The following is a 19390-nucleotide window of genomic DNA, read 5'->3' on the forward strand; positions in this document are numbered from 1 at the left end:
AAAAGATAAGCTGTTCAATCAATTTTTTTTTAATTTTTTTTTCAACGTTTATTTATTTTTGGGACAGAGAGAGACAGAGCATGAACGGGGGAGGGTCAGAGAGAGAGGGAGACACAGAATCGGAAACAGGCTCCAGGCTCTGAGCCATCAGCCCAGAGCCCGACGCGGGGCTTGAACTCACGGACCGCGAGATCGTGACCTGGCTGAAGTCGGACGCTTAACCGACTGCGCCACCCAGGCGCCCCACAATCAATTATTTTTAATGGATGACTCCCAACATCAGGTTACTCTACATATCTGAGTATCATTTTTTCCCTATCTCAGAATTTTCCTATCTGCAAAAGTCATTGCAAAAGCAATACAATATTATTTCAGAAAACCCTGTGGCCCGAGAAGACAAGCCAGCTAGGTGCTGGACCTGTTTTTCCCTCACTCCGTGGCTAATGCAAACAGCCCCGAGAGACTCTTGTTTTCACTACCAGCTCTTCCCAAGGAGCTGAGGGTTCAAAAGCAAGTCCACAGTGCTCTGGGTCAGAGCTGCAGCCCCTGGAGAAGACAGAAAAGCCACAAGACTGTGACTGTGGTCAGAGTTGGGACAAATCAAGCATGAACGTGTTCTCTCACCCAGAATGCCCACCAGGAACCAAATTTCCAGACTATGCACCCGGAATGATCATTAATTACCACCCCACAAGGGATCTTCAGTGCACCTAAAGACACTATTACCAGCTGCAGCTGAAATTAAAAGGATGAGCAAAAGCATAGCATTTCAGAATCCGTATGAAATGTTTTCTAACATAAATTCCCACAGATCTCAAAGTCTGAATTCTAAAATTATGATGAAGAAACTAAAGAGTGTCACAAAAAGAAGGGAAATTTATTGTTCAACATCTTTAAAAATACTTTACTATGAAATGCAGAACAGAGACACTTCTGAAGGTTGCCTTAAACTTAATAACAGGACATAATGCCCCCAGTTGACTCTGTGGGGTTACAGAAAAAAATAGTTGTATAGGGCATGATTCTTTTGGGGGAGCATATATACCCTAAGGGGGGTTGCCTGTAGTTGTCTATATTCCAGCTTATTTTACTAAAACAGTAATCCCATGTCTTTATTCTCATGCCCTTGATCTGCTTCTCTTATAGAAACACCTTCTCTTTGCCAAAACAATCGAGAATGAAAAAGTCAACTTTAGCGATGGCATATGCATATTCTAAATACTTGACTTGATTCATGCACAAATTTAACAGAATTTTAAGCATCTCAAGCTTTATTTGGACACATGAATATAAATGACATAGTTACTAATTGACGCCAATTCCATTCCCACTGAAGTAATCATGGTCCTAACTTTAAAGCCTAGAAAAAATGAACTGTTTTGTGGAATCAAACTTCAGGGCTCCGAGGTAAGATTCAAGCCAGCTGTATGTTGGCAGACCCACTACTCTGCACACACCCCAGAGTCCTTAAGACAGGAATGTAGCGTGAAACATATGGAGGGAAAGAGGAATGGTCAGGTACAGCTAGAGGAGAAAGAATCGCATCCCATTCCAGTTCAAGAGGACCCACCAATGGTGAGAGAGCTGTTGGAAATCAGAGCTTAAGACGGTGGGGCTTTGAGAAAGGGCAAGACCAGGTCCCTATCCTCGGAGAACTTAGGTGCAGTTCCCAGAGAGTCCATCCTCCTGAGGCTGATTTTCATCAGGCTAAGCTTTCCAGACCAACTAAGCCATTCATTTAAAGTTCATTCACACTCAGGGCAAAAAAACTAAACAGACAAACTATCTCACAACCACTGGGAAGGTCTCAAATTTGTCAATACATAGCAAAGGCTTTAAGAAGTACGTAACTTTTGGGGGTGCCTGGGTGGCTCAGTGGGTTAAGCCTGACTAAGGCTCAGGTCATGATCTCATGGTTCATGAGTTCAAGCCCCATGTGAGGCTCTGTGCTGACAGCTAGGAACCTGGAGCCTGCTTTGGATTCTGTGTCTCCCTTTCTCTCTGCCCATTCCCCACTAGCACTTTGTCTCTCTCTCAAAAATTAGTAAGAGACATTAAAAAATTTTTTTTTAAAGAAGTACATAACCTTTGATCAAAAATTCCACTTCTAGGAATTTTCCATAAGGAAATAACCTGAAAAGTGTTCAAAGATAGATATAGGTAGATATAGATACAGATATAAACAGACAGATATGACATTGTAATATAATAAATATGCATTTTGGTCTTCATCCCAACTCCTGGTAGAGATGGTAAAACCTTTGTAATTTCTTAAGTTATAAAGGTAGTAGGAGTATCTTTTGTTCCAATTTTTGGTCTTTGGCCCCGGTTCCTGACACAGAGCTCCTAAATCCCTTGGAACATCCTAAGTGATAGGATTACCTTTTGCTCTAATAACATGACTCTTGGTAGGCTCCTGGATGGCTTCTGGATGGGGGCTGGTCACCAGAAAGATCGAGTTATGATTAGAAGCTTAGAACTTCCAGCCTTTCTCCCCCTCCCCCTCCCCCAACTCAGGGATTGGAGAAGGGCTAGAGATTGAGTTAATTATCAGTGATGCCTACTTGATGAAGCCTCCATAAAAATCTCTGAGCTACAGGTTTTGGAGAACTTCCACATTGGTGAGCACATCCACAAGCTGGGCAGGTGACACAGCTCAATTTCACAGGGACGGAAGCTCCTGTGCTTGGGACCCTCCAGACCCCACCTAAGCATCTCTTCATCTGGCTGTTCATCTATATCCTTTATTCTATAATAAGCCAGTAAACATTAAGGAAGTGTCTGCTTGAGTTCTGTGAGCCATTATAGCAAATTATTGAACCTGAGGAGAGGCTCATGGGAACACTGATTTAACAACCAAGTTAGACAGAAGTGTGGCAATCTAGGGACCCACGACTTGCAACTGGTATCTGAAATGGGGTGAGTCTTATGGAAGGAAATGAGCCCTTAACCTGGGGGATCTAATGCTAACTCCAGACAAACAGTGGCAGAATTACATTGAATTGCAGGATATCCACATACTGTAGGACACTGAGAATTGATCACTGTGGAAAAAAAGCCCTACATATCTGGTGTCAGAAGTATGGACTATAAGCAGAAGAAGAAACAGGACTTTTCTTTTTAGTATACAAGGATACATCATACTGTGATAATCATAAGGTGACAATAGAGAGAAGGCAAGACATCTAATAAGCCAAATCCCTGATTTTTGGGGGGAGGATTTTTTTTTAATCTGAGTATAGCTGACACACAATATTACATTAGTTTCAAGTGTACAACTTAGTGATTTGACACGTTTATACACATGCTATTATGTTTACCACAAGTATAGCTACCATCATATTATTATTCCTGGAAACTGGTTAGGAAAAAAATGCTTCGTGTTTTAAGCGAATTCATTTAGACCCCAAAATATAAAAATAAATTACTAAATGGGGATCCACCGCAGTGCTAAAGTAACTGAAAGCCTCTCACATGGTACCAGTTACTGGCCAATCTAAGCTTTAAGAAATTACTGAGAATCTAAAGTTAGGAGAAGTTCCCAAGTATCTAACAAGATAGAGAGTGAACTCCCCAAACTATAAACAAGTGATCTTGAGATGAAATAATAACAAAATGTTATTTGTGAGCATTGGAAAAAGAATCTCTGATCCTAGGATCCAATACGGGTTCACAAAAAGGGGGTTCAACTGATGAACCTCACATTTTAATAGGGCAGGGAATGTGACAGACACATCCTATCTTTATTTTAACAAAGGCATTTATCAAAATCTTTCACAATCACCTTGTGCACAAGATATAAGAAGAAGGATTTGTAGCAAACACAAAGAGTAGTGAATAATAATCAATGTCTCCTTAGATGTAGACCTTCAGTGTAAGTCACAAGACTCTGACGTTATCTCTGGTCTGTCCCATATTTCTATCAAGGACTTAGCTAGATCTGTAGTGTATGCTAACCAAGAAGCTTGCCAGAAAGCCTGTATCTGGGAAGGAGGGTCACTGTTCTGGGAGACTAAGATTGGCAAAGGGTTTAAATGCCTGATATTGTTAGTTAATTCTTACAGGATTACACAGAATATGGGTAAGAGCAAAATCCACATTTGGACATAAAAGGGAACAAAATACTTGCAATCTAGACTAAAACTACTCACATAGCATTGTCCAAGAGCTGTTAGTTTACTCTAAACTCAGAGTTATTATGTCCTGGCTATCAAAATAGACCAAACCACAGACAGGGTTCTGCATAAGTCCAAATAATTTTCATTTCAATTCACTCTAACAGATATTTATTGAGTACCTACTACGTGTCAGGTGTGATGTAGGGCCCAGAGACACAAGGAGAAGACATGGCATCTGCTACCAGAGAAAGAGAGACACTAAGCAGATAATTAACAGTGAAAGAAATCTAGCAAGGGGAGAACCTACCAGGTGCAGAGATAGGAAAGAGGGAGACATTCTGTCTGCATGCGGGACAGTGAAGGTAGGTGGTATCCAATGTGGGGCAGCAGCCTCTCTGAGTGCTACTTAAACGCTGGAGCATCTTCACAGGAGAGCTCCAGGATGCTGAAGGATGGGGAGTCTCAAAGTGATGTCTCAGGAAGGTAGGCTTGAGGAAATGGAGGATGCTCAGCCTAAAGAAAGATGACAGAAATGATACCAAATCCTCCAAGGGAAATGATCTTTGCCATATTATAGCTGTATCCCTAGTATCTAGCATACTGCCTGGTTCACAGTTGTCAAAATTAAGGGGATATGTGGATGGATACACAAATGAATGAATGATGAAATATTTCAGCAATGCACTTACTCAAGTATCTCTCTGAGTGGAAACTAAGATCCAATAACAATGTTGCAAATAGACTAAGGGCCAAGTTTAAGTCTGCAAATTATTTTGTTTCATCTGTATACCCTTTCTTTCTTTCTTTAATTTACCACTTTTTTTTTTTTTTGAGAGAAAGAGAGTGCACACAAGCAAGTGGTAGAGGGGGACAGAATCTTAAGCAGGCTCCACGGCCAGCACAGAGCCTGACGCAGGTCTCCATCCCGCAACCCTGAGATCACGATCTGAGCTGAAACCAAGAGTCAGACGTTGAACTGACTGAGCCACCCAGGGGCCCCGAATTTACCAACATTTTTATTTTTATTTATTTTTTATCTTTTGAAAAAAATTTTTTAATGTTTATTTATTTTTGAGAGAGAGAGACAGAGCGTGAGTGGGGGAGGAGCAGAGAGAGGGAGACACAGGATCCGAAGCAGGCTCCAGGCTCTGAGCTGTCAGCACAGAGCCCAACGCCAGGCTCAAACTCACAAACCGTGAGAGATCATGACCTGAGCCAAAGTTGGACACTCAACCAACTGAGCCACCCAGGCACCCCACCGACATTTTTTTTTTAATTTTTTTTTAACGTTTATTTATTTTTTTTGAGACAGAGAGAGACAGAGCATGAACAGGGGAGGGTCAGAGAGAGGGAGACACAGAATCTGAAACAGGCTCCAGGCTCTGAGCTGTCAGCACAGAGCCCGACACGGGGCTCGAACCCACGGACCGCGAGATCATGACCTGAGCCGAAGTCGGACGCTTAAACGACTGAGCCACCCAGGCGCCCCCCCACCGACATTTTTAAAACAGACGATTTTATATAAAAATGTCCAGCTTCTCTTGAAGTACTACATGGCCGCATGGAAACACGTTGCCTATTCAGAGGGCACAAGTACGCACAATTTACCACAATACGAAACAACAACTGCTATGAGACAGGCCTCAGCTCAAAAACAAAGAAGTAATATTTAAAACTAGAACTGGTGTTTGGACACCCAGAAATGTCCATGCAGGAACATGATAAACAGCACACCTGAAATACCACCTAAGAACAGTCTCTAGGGTTCCATGTCACCCCGAACAGACTCCATTATAGCACACATCAGTTTTTTAAAACTCTTTTACTATATTCCTCAAATATTATAAGCATTTTTTCATACACTGTAAAACATTAATTTCTTTTCCTCATAGTATCCATCTCACTTAGCACACAGTGAATTCTAAATGCAAGTTTACCGAATGAGCGCATAAACTCACCTTAAGTTGAAAGTTGAAAAGATCATCTTTCCCAGTCAACAGTAAGAATCTCTAATTTTATTTCATTTAGCCTTCATTTCTCATTTAAAGCTAAACTGGCCAACAGGATTTCTTTTTTCCAGAAAAAGTCTGAACAGCCATGTCGGACTGCTCGAAAGCCTTCCAGACTCTGGCAAATATGAATGCTCATACCCCTCCTCTGTCTGAGCTCCTCTGCCTCCTTGTAAAACTGTCCAGAAAGGTGGGGCCATGATGAGCTCACAGCAATCAGAGAGCACCTGTCCCCAGAAAAGGTTACAGGGTCACACAGTTTGGTAACCAAGAAGTCACGGAAGGAGGGGTGGGAAGGGGAGAAGAAAGCCATTGGCCACACTTCCTTCTCCTCACACCTGCATACCCTGGAGCTCTAGATAAACAAAGCCCCTTCCTCTTGATTTTCTTCTTTGGAAAATACTTCTGGTTTAAGAAAACAAAAACAGCCTGTATCTTCTGGAAGAGACTTCTGCTAGGAAATATACTAGGGTCTTTCCTCCAGGGGACCCCAACTCCCCATCAATCAAACAGCTCCATCTCAACAAACTAGCAGAGGTCTGGAGCCTCCAGAAGAGGTCATGGCTCACGTCTGGTTTGGGGCCCAAAACCTGGAGTTTTCGTGGTATACAGCTGAAGCAAGATTTAAGAGGGCTGCCCATCTACTTCATACCTAGGGACAATGTGACTGATTAGTCACCACCAATGGTCCCTCTCAGGGGGTCAAAACATTGTGATTATTACTGCATCCCTGCTGCCAATCATGGTAAAAGCACTCACCTTGTCTGTGGCAGCTAAGCATTGCCACTTGGCATCTGGTACTCCAGGGTCCCATCACCCCCACTGAAATCAGAAAGCCTACCTCACTGGCAGCATCTCCCACACCACACTTGGCCTACAGAAAAGAGTCCACGCAGAGCTTCCCGAAGTTGTCGGTGCTCCCCTGCTAATATATTTCTCAATGCCTCAGTGAAGGGAAAATCATCTGGCCCTCTCAGGAAATGTAGTAGAGTGGTGGGAGGAAGGTGTGGGCAGGCAGCATGTGATAAGTGCATTGCAACATCCTTATCTCAATGAGCTTTGGGATTCCTTTTTGTATATTACACCAGCAATATTTGGCATCTCAACCTCATGAAACATATGCTCCCACTGAGTCCCAGTGGTTCACAGGATTCTGAATCCCCTGGCGTGCTAGCTACAATTGCTGATACCCTTATCCCATCCCAAGATATTCTAAGTCAGTAAATCTGAAATGGGGCCCAGAAATCTGTCCCAAGAAACCCAGTGATTCAAAACAGGTGATACTCAGAACAATGAGAGTCATGCATCACAAAGCTTAAAGGAAGGCTACATATGTTTGCCACACTTACCAGGAGAATCCAGTTTACATTTTTTTTCCAATAAGAGCTACAAACTAGGGGAAAGAAAAAATTACATTTACCCCTTTACAATCTGTTTCTGCTATCCAATAATGGGTTCTCCAACACTTGCCTTGTGAGTTCCCACAGCCCAATACTGAACATACGGAATATTCTCCTGTCTTCCTCTATTCCCATCCGTTTTTCTTCTTCCCCTTCTCCTGCCATCCTCCCAGCTCTCAAATGCTTGTAAGTGGTTTCCATAGTCTCCTTAGATCATTCAACCAATAAATAACAACATCTGTTTTTTCTCGTTTTCCTCCAAGGCGAATCCCTTTGGCCCTTAATCATTCTGGTTGCTCTTCTTCTGCATTCCCTCTAGTATCAAGAATAAATCAGCAAATCATCATCACTTAATGTATCAAAGAACCAAAGGATGTGATTCACAAGCACCAATGCAAACAACAGTGCAAAGGGGAGATTGGTGCTCTGAGACAAAAATAAAATTCATGGTTTTGGTTTGTGCTCAAGGCATCACATCCTGGCCTGGCTATGAGGAAGCCATAGGGAGGGAACAGGGGAGGAGGGGCTTGTCAGGAGGAGCCCACACCCCATGCAAGGGGAAGTTATTGTCACTGTTGTCTCATAAGTGCTCAGAGTAGCAATAGCATCAAAGAAAGGGTGGGAAAATTGAGAAAAGGAAGATCAGTGACCATATCTAGAAGGCAGCAAGTCCCAGAAGAAAATCTTCATAAAGAGAGTCAGCAAATAATAAAAATTAAAAGATCAACACCAAATATCATATAAGTACAGTTATAACTATAATGGGGTTGTCGATTTTTAGCAAATTTGTTTTCTTTTATTTTTATTTTTTTATTTTTTTATTTTAGAGAGAGAGAGAGATCATGAGCGGGGGTGTGGAGCAGAGGAAGAGAGAGACAGAGAATCTTGAGCTGGCTTCATTCTCATCGAGGAGCCTAATGCAGAGCTCAATCCCAGGACCCTCGGATCATGATCGGAGCCAAAATCAAGAGTTGGACACTCTATCGACTGAGCCACCCAGGCGCTCCTGCAAATTTGTTTTCTTTTAAAGGTATGTGTTTGGTAAAGTTCCTGGGTGCAGTGCAGTTCTGACAGTGACTACCCAGAGTTTATGTGAGGACAAAGTGCTGCTTCGGACTCCACTCACTTCAGACACCAGCTGCAGGTTCAATGGTTCCCAGACCACCTGCACTGCTGAGCAACTGACCACAAATTAGGGGATTCCCACAATTCTCTCAGGTTAGGAATTTGCAGGAATGCCTCACAGAATTTAAGAAAGTGTTAAGCTTACGACTGCAGTTTTATTATAAAGCATACAAATCAAAATCAATCAAAAGAAAAGATCCATGGAGTAGATCTGGGAGGGTCCTAAACACAAACCATCCATGCCTTCAGGACACATCACCCTCTCAGCACAATGATGTATGATTACCAATCAAGGAAACTCAACCAAGCTTCTACGTCAAGTTTTTAATTTGGGTTTCTGGGCACCTGGGTGGCTCAGTCGGTTAAGCGTCCATCTCTTGATTTCAGTTCAGGTCATGATCTCACAGTTTGTGAGATCAAGCCCCACATCTCTGCTGACATGCAGAACGTGCTTGGGATCCTCTCTCTCCCTCTCTCTCTGCCTCTCCTCTGCTCACTCTCTCCCTCAAAATAAATAAATAAACTTAAAAAAAATTTAAGTGGGGTTTTATTACTTAGGCTGATTGATTCAATCCTTCATCATGTGACTGAACTCAATCTCCAGCTCCCCTTTCCCTTTCCAGAGGTTGGAAGGTAGGGCTGGTATGTGGCTCAAAGTCCCGTCTCTCTAATCATATGCTTGGTCTTTCCAGCAGAGCCAGCCGACGTTCTGAAACTATCTGGAGGCCCATCATGAGTTACCTCTTCCTTAACATAAACTGAAGTGTGGTTTCAGGCCCACCATGAACAACAGAGACACTCTCATCACTCGGGAAATTCCAAGGGTTTAGAAGCTCCCAGGAACCTGGGATAAAGACCAGACAGGGGCGCCTGGGTGGCGCAGTCGGTTAAGCGTCCGACTTCAGCCAGGTCACGATCTCGCGGCCCGTGAGTTCGAGCCCCGCGTCAGGCTCTGGGCTGATGGCTCAGAGCCTGGAGCCTGTTTCCGATTCTGTGTCTCCCTCTCTCTCTGCCCCTCCCCCGTTCATGCTCTGTCTCTCTCTGTCCCAAAAATAAATAAACGTTGAAAAAAAAAATAATTAAAAAAAAAAAAAAAAGACCAGACAAATTCTTTATTCTGTAATACTTGGGGACAGAAAGTCACAGCCATCATAGCTCCCTTGAGAAAGTATTTTCAGGGCCTTATAATCTATTTGATCCAACTGGAAATAATATTTCATGTCTACCTCATTGGCTGGAAAAAACATGGCCATTCTTTAGAGACTGTAGGCCACAGGCATGGCTGAGCTTTTGTCCCCTGACAGTAGGGTATGGAGAGAACCCTGTGTAATTCTGGGGTTTGCCTCAGAAGGTACAGCTGCTGTGTCCGGTCTTCAAATCTATAGCAAGCATCCAGCAACCAGCACACATCAATATGCCACGCAAGAGGAGAATGGTGGGTCGCAAAGCGCTGTAGATCCTCATTCTCTACAGAGTCACAGTCACAGCAGGTGACAACAGGGAGCCAAAATTGCCCCTCTCAGAATCAAAATTGCCCCTTAACCGCCCAGTAAGCAGGACCCACTGCAACCATCTGTATGTGCCTCTACTTTTCTCTTTGACAGAGGAAGACAAAAGGTAAATAAACCAAGAAGTAAGTCAAGCAGACTTTTTCATCTATATATAAAGGTGTAGCCCTACCTAAATATTAACCTGAAAAAGTCAAGCATTCACATAAATTATTAATTAACTCATTCTTTTAACAGTAATTTATGAAGCCCTGACTTTGTATGACAAGCACTGCTCCAGGTGCTAAAGATATACCTCATGGAGTTTACACAGTATGAGAGAAGATAAAAACCAACAATAAATCCATGTTGTCAGATAGGAATGAGGGCTACTAAGGCAAGGAAGGTACAGAGTGAGAGAGTAAGGATGAAATATGGAGGAGAGTCTGCCATTTTGGATTGGGGAACCAGGGAAAGTGCAAAGGATGAAGTGACATTTGAACAGGGACTGAAAGTGGTGAGAGAGCAAGAGGGCACGGGTCTGGGGAAAGCAATTCAGAAAATGCAAAGGCAGCAGCAGGTTTGGCCTGTAAAGGGCATAAGAACTCTAGAATGAGTTGCAGATTGATAGACTAGATGGCAGAGGTCAGGGGTCAGATCATAGAACAGAAACCATTTCTTATCATTTGGAAAAGTAACAGATCAGAGGTCAGGGGTCAGATCATAGAACAGAAACCATTTCTTATCATTTGGAAAAGTAACAGATCCATTACTCTCACATGGCCAAGCATTCCTTACCCTGCCCCATCCTTTTAAGTGGGATAACTATGTATTCAAAGTTAAGAAAAACATCGTACGCCTAGGTGGTTCAGTTGGTTAAGCATCCCACTCATGATTTTGCGTCAGGTCATGATCCCAGGGTCCTGGGATTGAGCCCCATGTCAGGACCCTGCTTGGGATTCTCTCTCTCTCTCTCTCTCTCTCTCTCTCAAATAAAAAAAAAAAAAAAAACAAGAAATTAAAGAAAATTTTAAGGAAAACATGAATGTAGCTCCAAAGGAAGATAGAAAAGACATTTGTTGATTTAAAAAAAAAAAAAGTGTTTCCAAGCCCCCATTGAGAGATTCACCTACAAAAACCCTCATAATTCAAAAATATATTCATCTCATTTTCCATCCTTCCTACACTGCCAGACTGTAGTCTAAAGCTTATCTTACATCTAAAGTATATGCTAGCAGGCAACAATCTTAACCCCCTCCTCTTGGGGTTTCTAAGATAAACCTTAGTTGGCATGAAATTTTCAGAGGCCATTTTTTCATTTTTCTCTATAAAATCTCTATCACATCCTATCATATTTTTCCTTGGCTATATCCATCACTGAACATCCTAGACAATCTAGTCAATCTCCATTTGTCCATTTATCATAGACTCAGAACACAAACTTATGAGTTTTGCTGCAATAGACAGACTATCTCAAAATGAATTCCAAAGAGGGCAAATCAAAAGAAACAGAACCAAAATGAACACTCCACCATTTCTTTCAGTTTTGGGGCACAGAGGCTAGAGCTGATTTTCATGGTTGGCGTATCATCTGTGACTAAAAGATGCAAACTGCTGCAAAAAAAAAAAAAAAAAAAAACCTCTCCAGATCCAAGCATTAAAATGTTGCAAATCCTTACAGCTGCACATATTAAGATATTCTATTTTTTAACTCTGACATTTTAAACCACCCACTTTCACTCTTACGGTTTATATCATCATCAGAAGCCTTCAATAAAATAAAACTTTATAGCAAACTGGTAGAACACTATGATCTAATAGCCTAAGCATGGAGAGAGAATCAAGAGTTTAAGGTCCTTTAACTTGCCTTCATTTCCCCATCTTTAACCTGAAAACCATTGTATCTTCCTTGTTGAAGGAAGCTTCTCCTTCCTTCCTGATGCAGAATGGCACTGCTAGCAATCCAGCAGGAGCTTCTTCTCAAGAGGAAAGAGGTAGAAAGGAAATAAAATTAAAAAGCTAAGCACCTTTTAAATCAATCAGGGCCATATTTCAAGGTGGAGGTTATGGGCATCATGGGTTTTGGTTCTGTGTCAATTAAGTGTCTACCAAGTGACTGAACGTGGTTAATGTCCTGATTCCAGAGTTAAAAACAGGTCATGGCCAGTGGAGGATAAAGAAGCAAAATAAAAAAGGTTACTGCTGCAGATTAAGTTTTCACAGATGTTTTGATTCTGCTCTACAAGGGTCCAAAAATATTCCTGTGTGCCCTTGGAAATGATCTTACGAAAAGACCGATGTAAGGTTTGACTAGAAACAGAAACTCATTAGAATTCTAAATTCACTTCAGGGAACACAGATGACCGTTTGTATCAGTTAAAGTTTGACTGCAGAAGCGGAACCACAGGGAAGGATACAGCAGAAGGGATTTACTGTAGAGATTTGACCTTTCACAATTGTGGAAGCTGGCTAAATAGCCTATGCAAGGCTGCCACTTCTGTCCGTAACAGACGTCAAAAGCCAGCAGGGCAGGCAGAGCAGGCATTCAGGAGGGAGGAAGGAAGGACTTGAAGTAGGGGAAAGGGAGACAGAGCTGGAAGCCATGAAGATGAACTACAAGGTACCTCTGCTTCTCACCGCCTCGAAGGCTCCAACGTTAATGATGTGAGTGGCTTGCAAACAGGCTGCACTCTTCCCTACAGAGCTGCACTCGCACTTGCACCATGATACGAAGTAGCTAGAGCACCATGATCTGGAAAGTTCTGGAAGCGCCAGGGACCTAGCCACTGTCACACAGCAGCAGTGGGTTAGCCGCCCTGTCTGTGATAACCCACAAGACTCTCTTGACACGAGCCTTCTGACTGGGATAGGCAGTCTCACTTTCACTTTCCATATCTGGAAGAAATTTGTGTACAACTATAACCTAGCGCAATACAGGGAAGGAATTTCCAAGAAACAAAGTTCCAGTTTCATTAAATTGACATTAGTACAAAGCCACCCTATCTTGGTAAACTGCCTTCATTTTCCTTTATACCCTGTCCTGCAAACTGGTAAAAGTAGACCCTCTAAAAATCCATTTCCTCACTCGAAATTCAGCTCATTTCTTATTTGAGACAAACTGTGATTAGTATCTTTCTATACATGCAAGTACCTTTATAGAAACAAGCATTACACATCTTTACTTATTAATTAACATATTTATTTATTGTTTATTCTTAAGGTAATTTCCAGCTCTCAGTATGTACAAGGTTCATTCAATGAATCAAAGGTAATAAACTATTTTCATAGAAACTAGGTTTGAGTTTTGGACTGAGAAAGACCCTCTGAAGAGGATGAAAAGAGGCTACAGAATGGGAGGAAATATGTGCCAACCACATGGCTGACAAAGGACTTGTACCTACGATATATGAAGAGATCTCAAAATTCAACAACAACAAAAAAATCCACTTAGGAAATGGGTGAAAGACATGAAGAGACATTTTTCAAAAGAGGATATACAGAGGGCAAATAAGCACGTGAAAGTATATTTAACACCGAGAGCCATTAGGGAAATGCAAATTAAAATCACAATGAGATTATCACTGTACATCTATCAGAACGGCTACAATAAAAAAACAATGATAATGCCAAATGCTGATGAGGAGGCAAAGTAAACTGGATTACTCATACACAGTATGACAAGGTCTGGAAAACAGCCTACCAGTTTCTTAAAAAACTAAATATGCAACCACTATATGACCCAGCAATTGCAATCCTGGTCATTTATCCCAAAGAAATAAAACTTAGGTTCACATACAAATGTGTAAATGAATGTTTATAGCAGTTTTATTTGTGAAACGGCCAAAAACTGGAAACAATCCAGATGTCCTTCGACAGGTGAATAAGTAAACAGTGCTACATCTATACAAAGGAATAGTACTCAGCAATAGAAGGAATTAACTACTGATATGCAACAATCTGAATAAACTCCAGAGAATTATGCTAAGTGCAAAAAAAAAAGGCCAACCTCAACAAGTTACATACTAAATGATTCCACAAATAGCATTCTCAAAATGACAAAATTATAGACATGGAGAACAAATTAGTAGTGATTATGAAGTAGGGCGGGGTGTTATGAATTAGGGGGTTATTATGAATTAGGTGTTTATAATTATGATAAAGAAGCAGGAAGGAGCCTTGTGATGAAACTGTTCTGTATCTTGACTAGTGGTAATGTTAGAAATCTGCATGTGACAAAACTGCATAGAATTAAATACACACTCAACAAAAATAAAAATAAAAAAGAGTATATGTAAACTTGGTAAAAAGTAAATAAAAGCTGTGGATTGTATCAATATCAGTTTGCTGGTTGTGATATTATACTATAATTATGCAAGACCTTAACCCTAGAGGAAAATGGATAAATGGTATAAGAGATCTCTGTATTATTAGTTACAACTGGGGAATGTACAATTATCTGAAAATGAAAAGGTTTTTTTTTTTTAATTAATTAATTTATTTTTGAGAGACAGAAACAGAGCACGAGCAGGGGAGGGGCAGAGAGAGAGGGAGACACAGAATCCAAAGCAGGCTCCAGGCTCTGAGCTGTCAGCACAGAGCCTGATGCGGGGCTCAAACTCACAAGCCGTGAGATCATGACCTGAGCCAAAGTTGGACACTTAAATGACTGAGCCACCCAGGCGCCCCTCAAAATTAAAGGTTTTGTTTTGTTTTGTTTGTTTGTTTTTAAGGCAAAGACACTATAAGAAAATGAAACCACAGGCCAACTTTCATGATAAACACAGACGGGAAAGTCTTAAACAAAATACTAGCAAACTGAATTCAACAGCACATTAAAAGGAACATGCACCATAACCAAGTGGGTTTTATCCCTAGGATGCAAGAATAGTTCAACATGCAAAATTCAACTAATGTTATTTACCACATTAACAAAACGGAGGCTAAATTACATGATTGTGTCTATAAATGCAAGAAAAACATCTCACAAAATTCAACACCCTTTCATGGTAAAAATTCCCAAAAACTAGGTTTAGAAAGAATTTACCTCAATATAATAAAGGTCATATATAAAAAGTCCACAATTAACATCATACTCAACAGTGAAAAACTGAAAGGTTTTTCTCTAAGATCAAGAGCAAGACAAGGATGTCCACTACTGCATTTCTATTTAGGACTCTACCCAGAGCAATGAGACAAGAAAAAGAAATAAAAGGCATTTACATTTGGAAAAAAAAAAATAAAACTATGTTTGCAGATGACACAATCCTTTGCGTTAAAGAGCCCTAAAGATTCCCCCCAAAATAAAAAACTGTTAGAATACTCAAAGTCAGTAAAGTTGCAAGACACAAATCAATGTACAAGAATCAGCTGCATTTGTATCAACTATATTTCAGTTAAAAAATCAGCTGCATTTCTATATAATTATGAACTATCCAAAATTAAGAAAGCAATTCCATTTATAATAGCATCGAAAAGAATAAAATAGCACTAAAAATAGAGATGAAAAACTTGTATAATTAAAACCCTAAGTCACTAATGAAAGAAATTAAAGACACAAATAAACAGAAAGACGTCTCATGTTTACAGATCAGAAGACTTAATACTGTTAAAAAGTCCATACTACTCAAAGCCATCTATAGTCAATGTATTCCAATGTATTCCATACATTCCAATGTAGTCCATAGTCAGTGTATTCTATAGCCAATGTATTCCAATGTATTCCAATAATATCCTAGTGGCTTTTTTTACTGAAATAGAAAAAAAAATTCATTTGTAACTGCACAAGACCCCAAATACACAAGACAATTTTGAGAAAGAACAAAGCTTGGAAGCATCACACTTCCTAATTTCAAACTATATTACAAAGCTACAGTAATTAAAACAGTATAGTACTGGCATTAAAAGAAACATACTAACCAATGGAAAAGAATAGAGAGGCCAGAAATTAACCTACACATATATGGTCAAAGGATCTTCAACATAAAGGCCAGGTATACACAATGGGGAAAGGATAGTCCCTCCAACAAATGGTCCTGAGAAAACTGGATATCTGCATACAAAAGAATAAGCCTGGACCTTTATCTTACATCATAGACAAAATTCAACTTGAAATATATTAAAATTTTTAATGTAAGACCTGAAACTGTAAAACTCCCAGAAGAAAAACAGGGGCAAAACTTCATGATGTTAAGGCTTAGCAATGATTTTTTAAATATGACACCAACAGTAAAGGCAATGAAAAGAAATTAGGTAACTGGGACTATCAAACTAAAAAATCTCTGCACAGCAAAGGAAGCAATCAACAGAGTAGAAAGACAACCCACAGAACAGGAGAAAATATTTGCAAACCATGTATCTAATATATTATTAATATCCCAAATACATAAGAAACTCATACAACTCAAAGTAAAACAAAACAAAACAAAACAAATGAACAAATAATCTGATGAAAAAAAATGGGCAAAGGGCTTGAAAAGACATTTCCCCAAAAAAGACTCGGCCATAAAAAAGAATGAAATCTTGCCATTTGTGAAAACATGGATGGACCTAGAAGGTATTATCCTAAGTGAAATATGTCAAGCAAAGAAAGATGAATACCATGATTTCATTTACAAGCGAAATTTAAAAAAGAAAACAATCAAACAAAAGAGAACAAAATAGAAACAGACTCACAGATACAGGAGACAAATGATTGATTACCAGAGGGGGGCTGGCTTGATTGGGGGTTGGGGGGCAGGTAAAAGTTATAAAATAAATATGTCATGGAGATCTCACGTACAGCCTAGGGAATCTAGCCAATCATATTGTAATAAATTTGTATAGTGACAGATGATAACTAGACTTATAGTGAGGACCATTTTATAATGTATAAAAAACATCACATCACTCCTAATAGGACATTGCATGTCAATTATACTTTAAAAACAAGATATACAAATGGCCAACAAGTACATGAAAAGATGCTTAACACCAGTAATCATGAGGGAAATGCAAATCAAAACCACAGCGAGTTATCACCTAACTCACACCAATTAATTAGGTTGGATTTTATGAAGAAAAAAAAAGATGACAAATGTTAGCAAGGGTGTAGAGTAACTGGAACCACTGTACATTACTGGTGGGAATGTAAAAGGTGTAGTTCCTATGGAGAACAGTATACAGATTCCTCAAAAAGTTAAAAATACACTTATCTTAGAATCCAGCAATCCTACCCGTGGTTATAAATCCAAAAGAATTGAAATCATGATCTTGAGATATATGCACTCCCAAGTTCACTGCAGCATTATTCATAAAAACTAAGGTATGGACACAATCTGGCTGGCCATCATCAGATGAATGGATTAAAAAAAAAAAGTGGGGGCGCCTGGGTGGCTCGGTCGGCTAAGCGTCCGACTTCGGCTCAGGTCATGATCTCACGGTCCGTGAGTTCGAGCCCCGCGTCAGGCTCTGTGCTGACAGCTCAGTCTGGAGCCTGTTTCAGATTCTGTGTCTCCCTCTCTCTCTGCCCCTCCCCTGGTCATGCGCTGTCTCAAAAATAAAAATAAAACGTGAAAAAAAAAGAAAAAAAAATTTTTTTTAAAAAGTGGTATAGGGGCACCTGGGTGGCTCAGTTAGTTAAGCGTCTGACTTCGGCTTAGGGCATGATCTCTTGGGTACGAACCCCGCATGGGCTCTGTGCTGACAGCTCAGAGCCTGGGTCCTGCTTCAGATTCTGTGCCTCCCTCTCTCTCTGACCCTCCTCCACTCGCACTCTGTCTCTCACTCTCAAAAAAATAAACATTAAAAAAATTTTTTTAATTGTATATACATGCAATGAAGTATTATTCAGCCTTTAAAAAGAAGGAAATCTTGTCATATGCAACAACATGGCTGGACCTGGAGGACATTATGCTAAGTAAAATAAGCCAGTCACAGGACAAATACTGCATGATTATACTTATATAAGGTATCTAAAATAGTCAAAATCACGGAAATACAGAGAATAGAATTATGGCTACCAAGGGCAGGGGGAATGGAGCCCTGGAGTGTTGCTGTTCAGCAGGTCTATAGTTCAGTTATGCAAGAGAAATGAGTGCCAGAGATCTGTTGTAAATCATTGTGCCTATAGCTAATAATATTTTATCAAGCTCTTAAAAATTGTACATGGCAGGGCGCCTGGGTGGCTCAGTCGGTTAAGCGTCCGACTTCGGCTCAGGTCATGATCTCACGGTTCATGAGTTCAAGCCCCGCGTCGGGCTCTGTGCTGACAGCATGGAGACTGGAGCCTGCTTCACATTCTGTGTCTCCCTCTCTCTCTGCCCCTTCCCTGCTCATTCTCTGTCTTTCTCTGTCTCAAAAATAAACATTAAAAAAAAATTGTACATGGCAAATCTTATATTATGAGTTCTTACAATAAAAATGAAAAATCGTTTTGAATTCTCAAAGGTTTTTATTCAAACATTCCTACCTTAAGATATAATTAAGATAGTTTGTATGTATATTTAACAAGCCACTTTATTTTCACCAACTACCTAAAATAAAAATCATAAAAACATAATCTGTGTAAAGTGCTTAGGCCAATGTTTGGTTCACACTGAATAGTTAATAAATGCGATTCTCTGTCCTTGTCTGCAACAATCTTTAGAGTTGGGTGGGTCTAACATCATCGATGCCAGCTCTTATACGTGCCCCTCTTTAAGCTATTGCAGAAGATGCAGTATGGAGACAGCTTCTAGGTCCTATTTAAATCCACACCTGTGAGCACAGAAAGATGAACTTTCTCTTCGAAGAGACATCGACCCCTTTCCAATTAGTGCTGTGTTGCTTTCTAGATTTGCAACTCAATCTTCTCAAAAACAAAAACAAAACAGATGCAATATACAAAGAACAATGGCATTAGACACCAATCTGCATTTTGTGACCAAAGAGTACACAGTGAGGATTTGGCCCTGGCCCTCCCAACTCTCCTTTCCCTACCCTGTTCCCCCAAACCCTTGCTACCATTCCTCTTCATCAATGGCCTTGCTTCATTGTCTACTTCCTTCCCCCACTCCTCTCTTTTCTGTCCTTGCCATTTCCTGCATGAATGAAAAAAACATTTTAGAAAGTCAAGAAGTGAAAACATCTTCCCCACTCTCCACCAAGTGGGCACAGGCTTTTGGCCCTGACCTTTTAAAATGGAAAATGCTCAGATCAAGAAGGTCTCCATGGCTGTTACAAGCCCAGCACGTCTCATGCTGTGAGCTTTCACACCTTAAATTAACCACCAACCC

At 40.5% G+C, this 19390-nt stretch overlaps 1 protein-coding gene and 1 long non-coding RNA gene across 5 annotated transcripts in view; one reads left to right on the plus strand and one right to left on the minus strand.

The window, feature by feature from the left end:
• The window catches only part of TMTC1 (transmembrane O-mannosyltransferase targeting cadherins 1), a 285364-nt gene that overhangs the window by 264043 nt on the left and 1931 nt on the right, over window positions 1-19390 (minus strand). The window lies entirely within an intron of this gene.
• LOC123589903 lies at window positions 1834-17009 on the plus strand. The gene is made up of 3 exons (XR_006708508.1): window positions 1834-1846; window positions 4419-4428; window positions 16883-17009. It is a non-coding gene; the product is annotated as an uncharacterized LOC123589903 (long non-coding RNA).

The sequence above is a fragment of the Leopardus geoffroyi genome, chromosome B4 (assembly GCF_018350155.1).
Source record: "Leopardus geoffroyi isolate Oge1 chromosome B4, O.geoffroyi_Oge1_pat1.0, whole genome shotgun sequence".
Classification (NCBI taxonomy): Eukaryota; Metazoa; Chordata; class Mammalia; order Carnivora; family Felidae; genus Leopardus; species Leopardus geoffroyi.